Genomic DNA, 9,518 nt, shown 5'->3' with positions numbered 1-9,518 from the left:
TCATACCGTACTACTGCTGCCTGAAGGATACAAGTTTTCAAAGCTATAGGTTAGGATTGCGACGATTCTAACACCATGCAATCTAACCGGCAATTCTAACACCATGAAATCGCTCCGATTAGATCGCTTTGTAGCTTTATTGGTCTTTTAGGGCACCTGGAGGTGACGTTTATTTTTTTCATTCATTCCGTTGGGTGGATAGTGGTGTCAAACTTCGGGGGTCAAGAGGCACAGTGTAAGACGAAACGCTGGTTGAATGTGTATGTACGCACTAATTCTGCGTTTTCGGAAACTCTGTCCCAGGAGTGGTAGGCTTCGCACCAAGGGGAATACTTTATTAATCTCATTTCATCGGGTTTAACTAATATGTTCAAGTAGAAGGTACTTCAGGAAAGCAAGGCACAAATTTTTAAAGATAGGATTTTCAGAGAACTAGAGCCGCCGCATTGGCTTAGTGGTTATGGTCCTGGCTGCTGACCCCAGAGACTCGAATTAGATCGCTGCCTACAGATGCAAATTTTAAACATATTTTGCAACTCTTGAAAAAAAAAGTTTTTAGACAGCTACTTCCGCGCATCATGGGCTAAATATAATTTTGGTGAAAACAATTTGCAGGGCTTCAACCTGGTTAATCCGATTTTAGTGCGAAAGCAATGACATTTTGATAAAATTCGGCCAAGGTCAAATTTCGGGGGTGGAAAGGTGAATATCTGAAAATGACCGCGGCCAAATCTGGAGGTCACCGTCGTGTTGGGCATGGTCATTAGTTAGGACATTGATTTTGGTACGAATCAGCAAAGGTCAAATTTCGGGTGTGGCCAGGGCCAAATTGCGGAAATGGACAGGGCAAAATTTGGAGGTCGCCATTGTGTTAGGCATGGTCAAAATCAGGGTTGGTCGGGCCTGATTGGAAAATATCAATGTGTTATGCTTTTTTGGCACTACATGGCATCGCTGCTGCTAGACGGCGGCACAAGGTCAGGCGGACAAGATTCTTGGGTGTCGCTGGACTTATCAGTTCTGTTGCACTGACAGTGCGCCAGGCTTTTTTCAGATCCACTTCTATCCCATTCCTTCTCCTACCTCATCATCTTGAGAGGAAACCCTCCGTGCCGCGCAGCTCTTGGGCCAGACCGCCCCGATTTTCCGTACCCGGTCCGAGGCTGCCATCAGAGGGCTGCTGCACTAGAAGGCCCTTTCCTTCTCTGTCTCCTCCTTTATCTCATAGGCCAGACGATACTGTATGAGTGGCAGATCGGGCTAGTTGGTATTTTTCCATAATGCGATACAGCGCGAATAAAGACGGGGACGAAGCGAGACAAGACACCACAGCGCTGAAAACAAGAGCCAAAGGGCCTTAAACCGCAGTACAAGGCCAGGAGTGAAACTAGGGAGCAAAAAGCAGGGCACTAACAATTTGCTAGGGGAAAAGAAAGCCAAAAAAAGGGTAATAAAACATCTAAAACCGTGCGAGAGAGACTTTAAAATTGCAGGGCCAAAAGGGGCAAATAAGAGGCTGCTCATGACATGGCGGCAAACACACCTGAAAACTACTAAGAGCCAAAAGGTTCTAAAATCGCTGAAAATCAAAACCGAATGAAGAAATCACCTAGATAACATCTGGCTCAAATAATCTACTTCTCGTTTCGTCAGGGCGATCGAGGGAGAGCTGACACAGTCCTCTCCTAGTGTCAAGATGTGCAATGCCTCCATGATTTCGCGAGTGCTTTGATGGGTATTTTTATCTAGAACAGTGCAATCTTGCTGTGGTGTCTTGTCTCGCTTCGTCCCCGTCTTTATTCGCGCTGTATCGCATTATAGATACTGTATGTTGAGGTATGAACCTTGCCAGCACCACTACTGTATTCGAATGTGGCAATTTCAAAGCAAATAATCAATGTTGGTTAATGGGGTATCTAATTTGAGTGATTATAAAGCAACTTGCACTCGCCGTTCCCGCGTGTGCTTACTGAAAGGGCTTTGTTTCCATAATTCAAACCTGCACTGTGTAATTTCAAACATATGAAGGAAGCCAATAGTCACCGAAACCAAGGTGCACAGTGGAATAATTCTATTGTTTTCTTTAAATATTTTTTACTTATTACCTCGATTAATCTGTCGCTTAAAGAAAAAATTCAGTCTCGGGTTCATTTATTGGTCCAGTTTTCTAAGCGACGATATTGGCGGATTACAAAGCACTCTGACGGGTCGCTGAGATCTGTTGCACTAAAGGCTGGCCAACCTCCTGTCGGGTGGGGTTTTCTTCGAATGACTGGAGGAAAACGACTTCGAAATAAAAACGCTGCCAGTGGCAGAAGTAAACGAAGACCAGGCCTGCGCGTTCACGGGCCGCCATTTGCTGATTGCACGACCGGCTGGAAGTGGGCTGTTTCGCGGAGGGTCGCCTGTCGAGTCTTCTGCAGCTCCTAGAGATCTAGAGACTGTGCAGGAAGGCGCCGTAAGTCCCGTGACTACTATGGACGTTATTATCGGAGCGTCTGGTTCGTAGCACTGATAGGCAGCGCCGTACCCACGCGGCATCATCTCCTTGCGTCTCTAGGCTTAGCCTCGCTCTTTTCTAGTACTCTCCTTGATGTAGAGGGGTTTATAGCGCAAACAAACACGAGGGCAAGAGAGGCGACACAAACACACATAGCGCGTGTGAGTGAGTGTGTGTCGTCTTTCTTGTCTTTGTTTGCGCTGTACACCCCTCTACATCAGGATGAACTGCGAACTCGCCCAACAGGAAATTTTAATTATATTGCGCTCTCCTGCAGCACATTATTACTGCGAAAGCTGTTTTAGCTTTGTACAAGCCGTTTAGTAGACGCAATCTGAGGGGTACAAAAGCAGTCGTGTAGCGCGTTACGTGGACACTACCGTCACGTACCTCACGGCGCGATTTAGATGCCCAGGGGCCCGGGGAACCAATGATGCGCCTTTTCTTACTTATAAGCCCTCCATTGGTTTTGAGAAAAGAAAAGCCGCAAAACTGCCGAAATTTTTAGGTGGACACTGCCGCCATTGAGGTGTCCAGTGACCTACTGAGCCAGTTAGGCGCCTTTCCAACCCTTTCCTCTAAACTAATTTAGGCCTCAGACTGCGAATACGACAAGGCTGGGCCAGCGGGCCCGGGAGTCTGTGAAGCGTGCCCGCGACGCCATCGCACTGAAGGCTGTAAGCAGGAGGAGGCCGGGTGTGCCGAAACAGGCCTGTAAACTCCGACCAGGCTTTCGACAGCGAAAAGTCAAAACGGGCCTCTCACTCCCGACCGCTCGGCCGCTAATGGTAATCGTCTTACGCTGGTTAACGCGCTGAACCAGTAAGCTTGAATCTTATCATTTTTTTGTGACTAGCCTTCTGCGCAGCCGGGCGCCGTGGCTTAGTGGTTATAGTGCCCGGCTGCTGACTCAAAAGACGTGGTTTCTATCACAGCCGATGCGGTCGAATTTCGATGGAGGCGAAATTCTAGAGGCCGGTGCACTGTGCTATGTCAGTGCACGTTAAATAACCGCTGGTGGTAGAAATTTCCGGAGCCCTTCACTACGGCGCCTCACATAGCCTGAGTCTATTTAGGGCAGGTAGAGCGATGGCATTGTTCTGCAAGCGTGCGCAAACATCTCGGAGGAAAGCTCGTGCAGTTGGGTTGCCGCGACCGCTTAGTTTGGCACGAAATACTGGAACGATTAAAATTGGGCTAAAAACGATGCGAAGAACAGCCGAGCAGAGAAGTAACACGTGTCCTGTACTCGTTTTAATCGTTGTCGTTTTTACAGCAGCTTCCGTCCTTGAAGTATGTCTAAATGGCGTGACACTACCTCGTCACCAAACAATAAACGAAAATAGTGAAAGCGTCAGGCTTAAATTTTAAATGGACAGAGTATGTTAAATGCTGTTAGCTGGTGAATGTAACGCTTGAAGGAGTGCAAGGTAAAAAAACATCGATTAGCAGCTGTAATTGGTCAAAACGCAATTTCACCGAAAATTGAAATTCAGTACGCTTATGTTAAGTAGCGGAACGTGAGTGACATGCTCAAGCCCAATAACTTGCGGAGGATGGAATAGAGCATAAAGCCACGATTTGAACGCTGGCCACGAACGCGCTGCGCGGCAATATCTCACACATTCCAAGATGATGTGCTACTCGCCACAGACGTGTATGAAATATTTGCTTCTTTATGTGTATGAATATTATTTTATTGTGTGTCGTTAAGCCTTGTAACGGCTGCCTGGGCCTGGTAAATATTTTCACTCTGAGCTTTTAGTCCGACAGCCGACCAGAAGGTTCTGGGAAAAAAAATTGAATCGAGGCGAAACTACGATATGATATTCAACGCTTTCGCCGAAGGAATTGCTGAAATTCATGTTACAGATGGTATTCATGCTCAGACTTTTTTTTGTGATGCAAGATTGCCTCGCTTATGCAATGGAGCGTTCACAATCGCATGCGTGACCGATCGCCTGTACAGTGCAGATAATGCGAAATTCCAATCAGAGGACAAGCATGGAGGGAATGGTTGACTAACGTCCATCGTTCTTGGTAAGAGTACCCGTCACTGTGGTAATACGCCGCATTTTGAGCCACCATCACAACGTGCATCGTGCTTTGTTGCTTCCAGAAATTACGTGGACGCGGGGCATTCTGCGCTGGCGCCAGAGCGTACATACCAGTTGGTGTTGTCCAGTTGGTACTATTTCTGAAGATTCCGATGTTAGAAGAACGAGCGGTTTCATGGTGCAGGTAGTTCTTCAAAAGAAGAAGTCGGCACCCCAATAACAAGTGTTCGCACGTGCCTATCATGAACTATCAGGAATATTTAGCATGAATATCGTACCCTCCTAGCAGGTCCGGAGAGCGCTAATCATGGAATAACTGTCCGTAAGTGTCCATTACCATTTGTTTAAGAACTGCGAATTTCCATGCACTGCTGCACTACTCAAAGCTCATGCCAGGAATTGAACGGCTTGCTCACAACGTGGAAGTTTCAACGGCCTCCCTCCTGAACGGCCGCATCGGCTCAGTACATGGGGCCGAACCACGGCTGCGAAACCGGTCTCGAATTGTTACACCACCGCTACTTGAGGTTTCGGTTATTCAGTTCGGGAGACAGAGTGTCACGGCATTGCACGGCTTCTCCTTGGCGTTCACCTGGTTGTCAATGAAGGTGTGTCTAGTCATATATTAGTTCACAAAGTTTAATTTTCGCACGGACAATGTCCATTGGTGCCTATAATTGCCCTACGGGGCAACGATGGACCAGATGTATGCTCTTTGCGTTCCAGCGTCCACCTGCCTTGGTGGAATGCAGAGCGGACCAGTTCATCCTTGTGGATACCTGATATGACGCTAGAGCCACAGTCTGCTACCCAGGCGGGTCTCCTCGTCAGACGTCATCGCGTTGGAGACGTGAAGAAGGTACGCGCCAAGAGAACCGAGGCAAGATCATCCTCCGGTTATGAATGTACTGCCATCACGTTCAGATACCCCGTGGAGTACTGCCCATGTCAGAAGGTCTGCGACTAGAGGCATCTGCAATTTCTTGCTTAAATGGCGGCAAAAACATATAAGGTCAAAGAAAAGTGAAGTATATTATTACTGTTCTTACTGGTTCCCCGAAAAGCCCAAAACATTCGCTTTTCGAATCTCTCGAGTAATGAAATCTGAAAATAATTTCATATCCTCGAGAACTACCACCTTCTTTTAGCGACTGCATGTCGTACACAAATATAAATTGCCCTGGGCGTTGAGAAATGAAGCATATGGCCTGGTAGAATTCTCAACCCTTGGTGAACAAATAGTCGATTTAATTTCACCGTGAAAGGAACGCTGACTTAACGAGGGCTTAAAAAGGTAAGCCACAACTCGCCCGCAGTCATACGCGATGGATGAAGTGAGTAGGTTATGAAGCGTGCGTTATGTCGGTTTTGGTTGGCGTTCTTGTCTGGTTAAATTTAATTCCTTCCCCAACCAGACAGATCCCTTGGAATGTTTTGTTTTGAAAACGCTTGTTGCTTCGACAAGCAAACTCCGCTGAACTCGGCGTCGTGGCATAATCCTGGGGTGCATTCACCGAGAACAATTATTTATGACGGCTGGTTATTGAAACATCAATGATTATGCTTCACTACGGAATTCTTAATTGTCGAGTTTTTAATGAGAAGAATGTTTCGCTACATAAACTGCAAGAAATAATAAACAATCATGTTAAGAGCACGTACCAAAGAATCAAAGGTGTACACGACCTCTACTTTTGCATCATACGTGAATTAACACCTTCATCGTGGCATGGAGATTTTTTCCCTCTTTAATTTTGCAGCATTTGCAACTGGGGAACGCCTTCCTCGCCGCAAACATCTGCAGCTCAGCGAACGCATCTATCTCCGACCTACCCGCGAGCATCACCCGTCTGTCACGTGGCATGTTAGGCTTCTACCTGAACATGTCCCACGACGAAAGAAGCCGGGCCGCGACCAACCTCTGTCGTTGAGGTGTGAACAGGACCGCTGTCGATAGGCTCCCATCAGCTCGAGCCTTGGGCATCGGTTGCTGCTTCCCGCCATCGAATACGGTCTGGCCAAACCTACTGCCGCATGACACTGGTAGAGTCAGTGTCAGCAACCGGAATGTGCAAATTCCACCCAGTCTCCGGTGAAGCCCCCAGCACATATGTTGGGGCCGTACTTAGGAGTGTAGCACTAGTAATGCCGGCTCTCCTGTGATTATTGGTAGATTATATCCAGGATCTGTATATAGTGTGGTTTTTGTAAGCCTGAAAACTTACCTTGCTCATACCCTTTTGTCATTTCAGTTCAGTAAATTATATGTTGATATGTATCTATCGTGTTGACCTATTCACTGGCGTATGTGGTTTGATGAGCTGCTGCTACCTGCCTCCCACGTTTCGGCACCAGGCATATCAAGGCGGTTGTTTCCGAAATTTCGCTTGTTTATAAACTGAAGTACATTCTGTTTAATTCCATTTATCTTCGATACTTTCTCCGGTTAGGTTCTTAACTATTTAAGTGTGCTCTTAACGTTTTTCATTTCCTTTGAATTCAAATGCTATCAATAAAACCCGAGTTCATGCCATGGTCAAAAATTCTTTCTCTCGGATGGCTAACATAACAGTCTTGCAAAATTTAGCTCCCCCGCGTAGTGCACAATAACAGGCAAGGGAACATCACACTACTATTTGTACCGAAGGGTTAGCTGAATATATACTGAGGTAGGGCTATAGCACAGAGTCTAAAGGAAGAAAAGCTTCCCCCTAAATGAGTAAGTCGAGATGGGAAAAGAGGAGCGGAGATCAAAAGCCAGGCTAGTTTGGGAAGACATTCGTGGTTAAGGCTTGTTTTGAAAGAACGTGTGCTTTCCTCTGGCCAACGCTCTGCTCATCTTCTTTTGTCTAGTGTAACCTGGATGGGCGCTTCGTTATGCTCTTATTGAGAGCATGTATCTCTTTAGTAATGCTGAGTGCCTTTATAACTCTCCTGACTTACCTAATAGCCGCTGAAGAGTCTGTAAGGAGCCGCTAAAGCTTCTTTTATAGACATCGTGCAGACACGGGTAGGAAAATGAGGCCCTCTTTATGACTTACATACGGAGGAAACAAAGTCGCCGAAACAAAGGAAAGCATAGAAAGTGTTTTTATTTCTTTTTTAAATTTGTGGTGCTAATATAAGAGGAATTGAATCTGAGCCTAATTTATGCCTGAAAGATAATTGATTATAGTGTAGAAGATTAACAATTGCATGCCGCCGGTGGGATATGAACCCCCTTCCTCCGAATTTCGCGCTCAGTGCTCTAATAATAATGGGTACATTTTCGAAACAAATTTATAAATGCTGGCTGTGATATCAGAAAAAAGTATGGCGAATAATTCAAGGGGTTTCAAAAGGCATGGCAACGATGAAAAAACTATTATATTACAGCGCTGACGAAAAAAAAAATCGCAAATTAATTTTTTTTCTCCCTCAAGTGTCGGGTAGGACGCGACAACATCCTTCAATATGTATACTCTAAAAAACAGCATAGCTGAATTCTTACACTCACTCTTCATTAGTGAGTGATACATCCATGGAAAAAATGGCATTTGCGTTGATGATCTGCGAATCCTATTGGAAATACTTTTTGTCACTTTGTAAAATTATCATCTGAAGTGGCATGATTCCGTCAAACACTGAAAACAGCTACAAGTCGAGCCCATTTATAACGAACGCTCACCTATTTCGAACAGCGGCGGTGATACCTTAAAAATAAGCATTAGGGCAATCGGACAGCGTATAAGATACAACGAACAACCACGCCGGCGGAACTAGGGTAGAACGAACGAAGAGTCGCCGTGCATTCGCACCGCCAGTGGACAAACCCGCGCATCTGGTAAGCACGGAGTCTGAAAAGCGCCTTCGAGCCCCCGTGACAGCCATCCTCAGAAAAAATGTAGGGACCTAGAAGGGCAATGTGTTAGGCGAAACAACGCAGGAAAATGGCGCAGTTTTAGCAATTGGTGCCGTCAAAAACGAATGTCTTCAAAGGCAACACCTGCGCTAGAGGTGAGCATTCGCGTTAACGTGCTTTTGTGCGTTAGGATGAACGACTGCGACCGGCGGCAGTCCTTTGTCATCGGGAAGTCTAGCAGTCTGTGGTACTCTGGCAGATACGCTTTCGTACGCTACAGGCCGAACTCAAAAGACAGCATAATGCGTCAGTTTTTGTTGCTATTCGAGGAGCATGCAAACAAGCACGAGTTTCAAAAGGGCGGTACACGATTTTCACGTGAAGGGATTTGTTGACTTCAACCATGACAAAGGGAGAGAAATTAGAGATCCTGCACGTGCTTTACAAATTTGCGACGCATCACATGATGCCTTTCTTTATTGTAGTGACAATGTTGTTTCACCACCGCATGAAAGGTGCACGATTCGGCCTCCGGATATGGACGTCATTCAGGCTCTCAAGTCGTCATAGCATTGGTTCTACATACAGCGCATGCCGGTAGCAGTTTACGCACAAGGTGCTAGATTTCGGATTCAGAGAGGCCGTGTGGATGGGACTGACGGCCGAGTGCAGCGGAAATTGCTTCAGTAAAGCATGGTGAAAGGGCGAAGAAGCGACATAACACGCTGTTGAACACTGGCGTGAACACAGCAAAGTGATGACACCATTGTAAGCTTAGTGTGAGCAATCCCGGATTGCGATGAACTTGGCCACGATCGAGAAGGCCTACCTGTTTCCGGTTGCCGTGAACGCTTTAACCGAGATTGTTTTACCTGCGTTCTTAAAACATATTGCTGGTTGGCGTATTTCTGCGTGTAAAAAGAAAAGTCCACTTACCACGAACTTCGGATGCAATGAAGACAATTTGCGCGAGCGTCAGGTGTCTTATAAGTGGGCTCGAGTGTTAATATTCCGATTTACAAAACCGACGCACAAAATAGATATGAGCAATATTGCCCCATTTCAGTCTTCCCCTCTTTGAGGCAAGTATTAGAAAAACATCTGCTTCTGAAAATGACAA

At 46.2% G+C, this 9,518-nt stretch overlaps 1 long non-coding RNA gene across 1 annotated transcript; it reads left to right on the top strand.

Moving 5' to 3' along the window:
* Nucleotides 1-2,360: 2,360 nt before the first annotated feature.
* LOC144136482 (uncharacterized) lies at nt 2,361-6,704 on the top strand. The gene is made up of 3 exons (XR_013315624.1): nt 2,361-2,458; nt 5,284-5,416; nt 6,318-6,704. It is a non-coding gene; the product is annotated as an uncharacterized LOC144136482 (long non-coding RNA).
* The last annotated feature ends 2,814 nt before the right edge of the window (nt 6,705-9,518 follow it).

This window comes from Amblyomma americanum, chromosome 1 (genome assembly GCF_052857255.1).
Source record: "Amblyomma americanum isolate KBUSLIRL-KWMA chromosome 1, ASM5285725v1, whole genome shotgun sequence".
In the NCBI taxonomy this organism is placed as follows: domain Eukaryota; kingdom Metazoa; phylum Arthropoda; class Arachnida; order Ixodida; family Ixodidae; genus Amblyomma; species Amblyomma americanum.
This window is presented reverse-complemented; position numbering and strand designations above follow the sequence as displayed.